This window comes from Wyeomyia smithii, chromosome 1 (assembly GCF_029784165.1).
Source record: "Wyeomyia smithii strain HCP4-BCI-WySm-NY-G18 chromosome 1, ASM2978416v1, whole genome shotgun sequence".
In the NCBI taxonomy this organism is placed as follows: Eukaryota; Metazoa; Arthropoda; class Insecta; order Diptera; family Culicidae; genus Wyeomyia; species Wyeomyia smithii.
Window position 1 is genome coordinate 42,041,897 of NC_073694.1, and position 7,505 is coordinate 42,049,401.

General features: G+C 35.7%; 1 pseudogene; it reads left to right on the forward strand.

The window, feature by feature from the left end:
* Positions 1-6,717: 6,717 nt before the first annotated feature.
* LOC129719233 (U4 spliceosomal RNA) lies at positions 6,718-6,785 on the forward strand (annotated as a pseudogene).
* Positions 6,786-7,505: the final 720 nt, after the last annotated feature.

Here is a 7,505-nt window from a genome sequence, read left to right on the forward strand (position 1 = left end):
GGACAGAGCCACAGCCAATTGCACAGTTTTTTGAGTATTTTAGCCATTATGGCACACTTTTTTATATGAGAACTGTAGAGAAGCTGGGTTTTTATGAGAAAAGCGCAGAATTTCGTCATATAAAGCCATATGTATAAGTATTTTGGGGAATTAATAGGATGGGCCATCTTACCCAACTGGTGCGTCTTGTACGGTTCTCCCCTACTAGTTCATGAATGATAGCGTTATACCGCTTCATCGTCCCAAATAAATGTTAAAAAATCATGTCAGCTGGACTATTATCTTTTATAAGTCATTTTTTTTTTTGTTAACTTTTTGGTAAAGATGATTTAGACTTGCAACCGCTGTTTATAGAAGGCCTAACCAAAAATGTGACTGATGGATAAAATTTTCTATATCAGAAAAACGGCTTGTTTGATTACAATAGTTTCTTCAGCAAAGTTATCTTCTACTATATAAAAATGGAATTCCGTAACGCTTGATCTTACTGATATTATTCCCTCCGTCTCTGAGGTGTACAGTAATTATTATCATTTCGAATCGTTCTAAATCACAAATATAAGCGGTGACATGTAGGTTTTTTACATGAAAATGTTTGCTAATGTTCAGGAAAGACATTTGAGAAAAAATAATAGGTGTCTGATAACTGAAATTTGAGATATTATTCACAAAACTACGTAAAACATGCAAAATTATGACTTTCTCTGTTGAATTTGCCTCTAAATCAAAATTAAAGCGATGACATATGATTCTATTTTAATTGAAATGTTTGTCATGTTCATTAAAGACATTTGAGGAATAACTATTAGAATCTGATTACTAAAACTTAAGATATTCTTCCACAAAACTACGTAAAACATGCAAAACTATGACTTTTTGTGCTAAATTTGCCTTTAAATCAAAATTCAAAGCAATGACTTATGATTCTTTTTATATTTAAATGTTTGTTAATGTTTAGGAAAGACATTTAAGGGAAAATATTTAGTATCCGATCACTAAACCTTGAGATATTATTCACAAAACTGCGTGAAACATGCAAAATTATGACTTTTTATACTTAATTCGTCTCCAATTCAAAATTCAAAGCGATGACATGTGATTCTTTTTTCACTAAAGTGTTCGTTGATGTATAAGAAAGACATTTGAGGAAAAGTAACAGGTATCTGATTACTAAAACTCGAGATATTATTCATAAAACTGAAAAATGCAAAATTATGACTTTTCAAGCTGAATTTGCGTCTAAATCAAAACCCGAAGCTGTGATCTGTGATTTTTCTATAATAAAATATTCGTTAATATTAAAGAAAGATATTTGAGGGAAAATTAATAGGTATCTGATTATTTAAAATTTAAATATTTTTCACAAAACCACATGAAAAATGCAAAACCATGATATTTTAGGCTCAATTTGTCTCACAGCTATGAATGGATTTTTTCATTAAAATGTTTGTGTATATTCTGGAATGACTTTTGAGTAAAAATAACACTATGTAACAAATGCAAAATCATGAATATTTGGGCTCAATTTGCCTCTAAATCAAAATTTGTTGTTTTTCTTTGAAATATTTGTTAATGTTCAGGAACAACATTTGGGAAATAATAATAGGTATCTTATTGCTAAAAGTTGAGATGTCACTTTTAAAACTACGTATGTTTGAAGTATGTTTGAAGATAGTTTTGTGCTTACAGAACAACACATTAAAATACTCTTTTTGAATATTTGAATGCATATAATGCATATTGCATGCATGACTTTTTGAGCATAAGCTCAATTCGCCTCTAAATAAAAATTCTAAGCGATGACATGTGATTTTTTTTCAATAAAATGTTGGTTGTTCCTTCAACATCTGCAAATATTATCTTGCAGAAGAATCCATGTTTTGATTATGTGCGAGTTGAGCAAAAAAAAAGTTACATTTCCGTTGTTTTCGTAGTTTTGTGAATGGTAAACACATTACGGGATTCGATTTACCTTTTCACTTTTACCTAAACTAGATCTTGGGACATCTGGCTGGAGGAAAGGCCGCATTCCTTTGGTTTATACATCGATTAGGAGGCGACTTATGCGATAATTTTTTTTTTCATTTCTACGTAGTTTTGTGGATTAAAGCAAGAACTTCTTCTCAGACGTGTTTCTTTGGACACAAACAAACATTTTCGTTATAAAAATTCACATGTCATCTTTTTAGAAATCATTATAGAGGAGAACTAAGCATGAATGGTCATGCTCAATTCTTATTACTTCGATTTCTTTCTTTCAAAAGTTACATAAAAAGAGGTTTTACTGTAAACCATTACCGAATATCCGGACATCACCCGAATTTGGTATATTCGGAACTGGGATGACCCCACACAACATTTTACAAAATGGCGACTTCTAATTTCAGAAAAATAACCTGAAGTGGTATTTGGCCAACCATATCAATACTTCCGAAAGTGGAACATCATACGATATTTTGATATCCGAAAAGGCGACTTCCAGTTTCTGTAAAACAGCCCAAAATCACAAAATGCAATCCAATATGAGTACTTCCGTTCTGTGCGTTCTCAGAATATTAAAGTACTTAAAGTGATGATGGGTGTATAAGATGTGAAATATTTTTGAAGTGAGTTGTGCTAATATTGCAATGAATTATAAAAAATGATTCCTAATTTTGAAACCTTTGATCCCGAGCATCGCCGGAAACGTTCAACTAGTTGGTAATAAAAGTGCGGTTCTAAAGAATTATACACCATAATTTTTTTTTCTGGGCTAAATTTTCCAAATGGTCACAAAATGTTAAATATCTCAAGAAGTAGGTACCTCTTTTAATTTATTTTTACTCGGAAGCTGGGAGATTGAGCTGGAACAAGTTTCGCTGTTAATTTTGCGCCTGAGTCAGTCCCACTCCTTTGAAAATCAATGCGAATCGATCATTTCAGGCTTCGCTGGACCTTTGTTCCTTGTTGTGTATCCAAAATGTGACTAAAGAGTAAAAATATATATGTTGTAAAAACGGTTAAATTGATTGAAATGATGTCTTCAGCAAAGTTTTAGGTGATAAAGTTGCGATTCCAGACTGAAATATACACCGTAAATATATTTTTTTCTGTGCCAAATGTTTCAAATTGTTACAAAATATTAAATATCTCAAAAAATAATTTTCTTAAAAATCCAAATTCTTACATATTAAAAAAAAATTTTTTACTAGTAGGGGAACTGCTCCATTATTCATCTCGTTAAGCCGATATTCACGAAGAATGCACGGATTAAACACCAAACTTTCCCTTAATCATTGAACAAATAAACTGAATATGCTAACGAGCTCTTATGGAATCGTTTAGCATTGTATATTTAGTAAAATTAGCTAGATTTATCCTAAGTTTTGTAAAAGCTTGTTCTAGGAAATTTGAGGTGAACATTTCAAAGATTGAAGTATTCTTAGTGTAGTGAGTGATTTTGTTCAGTGATTGAAATAAAAAGTGGTCCGCTAGTGATGAAAAAAACTTTGGTTGGCTGCTGAACGAGTTCCGTTGTGCGGATTTTGTTTTCTTAGGTAGGTGATTGAATTAAATGAGTTTTCGAGTGCAGATGTTCGACTACAATATCAAATTTAGTGCTTTTAAGTGAGTTTTTGGGGATTTTACTTTAGGAGGAATCTAAAGTGAACTAAGAAGAATTCATTCCATGGATTAGCAAATTGGTTTAAGAAGAAAATATGCGTTTTTTACTGTTTTCAATTGTATTCACATGTTGAATGAGATGAATATACGGGCTGAGATGAATAATGGAGCAGTTCTCCTATCTGTCAGAATTTGGTGCTAGTAATTGTAGGGTTGTTTGAGCTTTTTATAGAACTACTTTCTCAACTGGTCGAATAGAACGTAATTTCTGCTCCAATGTCAATGAGATACACTTTTCACGACTCATTTTTCACAAAATCATAACACATTGTAACAGATGTAACCCTTTTTTTCCCTATCCAGGAAAATGAATAGTTGAATTGAGTTCATTAAACTGTACACATCCAAATGGTGCATGGATTCTCACAGGGTACAATGTGGGTGTCATAGTGGTGTTTTACAGGGCTCAATACGCTTTCACATAGTTCTATGTAAGTTCCAATATGCACAGTCTAGTTGCAAGGAATCGGACGAGAATTTTCGATGGGAAGCAGCTGGGCCACGTTGGACGGGTTCGCCGACTACCACATCAATATTCAACCGCTCAGTCTCCTCCAATGATCACTTCGCCTAGCGTGCCGGCGATTCGGCTAGATCCGGCCAGATCACCGCGTTTTCGACATTTTGGTATTTCTTGATAAACGACGCATCTTCCGGTAGGCACTTCACGCTTTAAATTTCTTCGTTCATGGCCAGTCCGGAGCGAAAGAAAAGCGGCTTTGACATCCCCTTTAAAGATGGTCGAGTTTCGGGTTCGAAAATTTCGGAAAGTGTCGGATACGGGTCGGGTTCGGGTTTGGTGGAAAAAAAATCACAAGAGGGTTGAGTGCAAAGCCACGACCGCAAGGTTGAAGTAGAATACTTTTACATGAAAGATAACCCGGCTGCTTGCGTGTCAGTCATTTTTCCAAGCAAATAAATGTTGACCGCTCATTGGCAGTATTGAAAATTCTGTGCAAATGAAGTTGAAGTACTACTCAATTTAAGTTTGCACATATAAATACGATCTCACTGAAACTCTTTGCGGCGCAAACAAGTTTCAACAGTCAGAGTATACGTACATGTGAATTCAAATTAAGATAATTAACTTTTGGTTAAAGCTCAGAACGAGAAAATATTAAATCTTCAATTAATTTGTTTGGTTGTCCTGAAAAAGACAGTTTGTTGTTGAATTTAAAATCGGATATGACGCTGATTGCATCTTTGTGTTACACCGATAGCGGGAGTTGTGGGTACGCAAGTTGAAATGAAGGCATCGTATTACCTGTTTTATTGAATGGGATAAACAGGAATATTGTAAATTTTTGTGAACATTTAACTCAAACAATATTACCAAATCGTATTCAGGCACTCTGATAACAAAGGTGAAGGCTGTTTTCACACTGAAAATCAGACAGTCAACAGAAGTTTTGATTGCCAAAATACAGAATGCCGAACAGCCGTAAAGAGAGTCGTTTATTTACCTACGGTAAATTTCTCGCCCCATCGCTCGCGTTCGCATTCACCATGGCAGAGACCTAACTGTCTTTGTGAATGCGTTCTAACAGGGCAGTTTGTTATTCAAAGTCGGTTATGCTGATCGCAGCCTTCGCGCTGTCCCCACAGTGGGGGTTTACTAAATAAAGTAAAAATTAGACAACTACAACAGAATTTGATTGCATCCCGCACAGAATGTCTGCTTGTGTTGATGCCAGCAAATTATTAACCTTCAATTACTTGTTTATTTGCCTTGAAAAAGGCACTTTGTGGTTCAAAATCGGTTGCTGATCGCAACCTTTGAGCTGCCCTAACAGTGGGGGAATTAAGATACACGGACAACATGCACTGTGTAAGCTATTTCACATTCAGTACAATGGAAGGGTGCGACAGAGTTACATTGCTAAGATCCAACACAGAATGCTTGCTTGCGTTGTCAAAAATTATTAACTTTCAATGACTTGCTTATTTGCCTTGAAAAAGGCATTTTGCTGTTCAAAATTGGATTTCCTGATGGCAATCTTCATGCTGCCCCAACACGGGGGGAATAATGGCAGTCTGGCGACACACGCTGAGAAGAACCGCGATGCCCTGAGACGTGGTGACCAACCACAGGGCTAGTGCTGCTGCTAAGGAAGGACGACTGCTGTTGTCGCTGTCTAGAACTATTATGAGCGGCTTCGGCTGAAACAGGCTCTTATATAGGCCAAATAGCATGTTTTCAATTGCAAGGTATATGATTCTGTCGACCGTGCTTGGGAAGCAATCATATAACGACCAATCAGAGGTCGAATTTTCCGTTTTGACAAGGCTTGACTATTTTCAATAGTACAATAGTGTGAATAATAAAATTACAATTGTCTTCTTTTGGGAAGAATCTTAGAAGATTTTCCAATCTATTGCTGCAAGAACGAAGGAAATCCATCGAATACTAACCGATTTATTAGCATTTGAAATTGGACATATTTTTCACTTTTTTCGGTTTTAGATTTTCATTTCACATCCCTATGTAGCCGAACTTCCTGAGAGAAGTATTCTACTTCAAAATTTTCGGGTTCGGGTCGGGTTTTAGGTTGCAAAATTTCGGGTTTGGGTTTGAAAACCCGAAACTCGACTATGTCAAATAAGCATATTTATAAGATAATGATGTCTAATATCATGCAACTGTAAAAATCATTAACATTTAAATACAATTCAAGGTTCAAAGCTTCAGAGCAGCCTCCAATTGGTTTGAAAAATCGATCCCCCAAAAAAGATGCCGGGTTCGGCTTTCACAGTTTCGGGTTCGGGTCGGGCTCGGGTTTCTCAAAAATAAAATTTTCGGGTTCGGGTCGGGCTCCGGTTTCATAAAAAAATATAAAGGTTTTGGAATCGGGTCGGGTTCAGGTTACAACCGAAAAAAAAATTCGGTGCGGGTCGGGTACTGGTTCGAAAAAAGTCAAACCCGACCATCTCTAATCCCCTCCTCGATGATTATCAGTCACAGCAGCACCTTCTTGTGTAACTTGGTGTGTGAAATGAATTTCATGTCGGATTCTACTTCTTTTAAGGGAAAGTGAAATACGAAGTGCCCCGCCAAGCTTTGCGCAGTGGCGATATCGTAACCTATGAGGTACAACCGAGGTGTGATTATTGCTAGTTGAAGTGCCCTGCCAGTTGTTGTCAACCAAGGCAAAATAAGTTACGTCGTCCATCACCATCGCCACGATGCGATTCGCCGGGGAAATCGAACTGACCATCTTATTCAGCCGTTGCCGCTGCGTCATTTCCTGCAGTTCTGAAACCAGTGGACGGGGCTTCCGCTTTCTGACACGTTCGCCAGGTATTTGCGTTGCGGCACCAACTTTGAAAGCCCATATCTTTTAATGAAAAAATAACACCACCTCGAAATTTTCAGGGAAGTTTCGAAATTTCGTCAAGAACACTTGTGATTTTTTTTAGATTTTTCAGTGCCCCAGAACATAGATTTTCAACATATTGTTTTAAATAGTTACTATTGAAAAAAATTATTTTTTTCTCCAAAATAAATATTTTCGTAAACTTCAACTTAGGATGCATCTGCTGTGAAAATTTTATCAAATTCGATGCAATATTTTTAAAGCTATGTCTATTTAAAAACAATTTTGACCTAAATTTCAAATAACAATGACAACTTGAAAACTTACTTAAAATACAATAAAAATTGGAGAATCAACTTCCCGAGTGAAACATTTGAAGTTTTTAATACTTGTTTGAAAAAATTAAACATTGCGATTTTTAGTGATCCGTTTCACGAATTCTGACCCTAATATAAAAGTGCAGTGCATAATGGTTTATGAACGGAGGTAAACAAGAACTGAGAATGTGAATCAGGGTCAGAAAGGAAT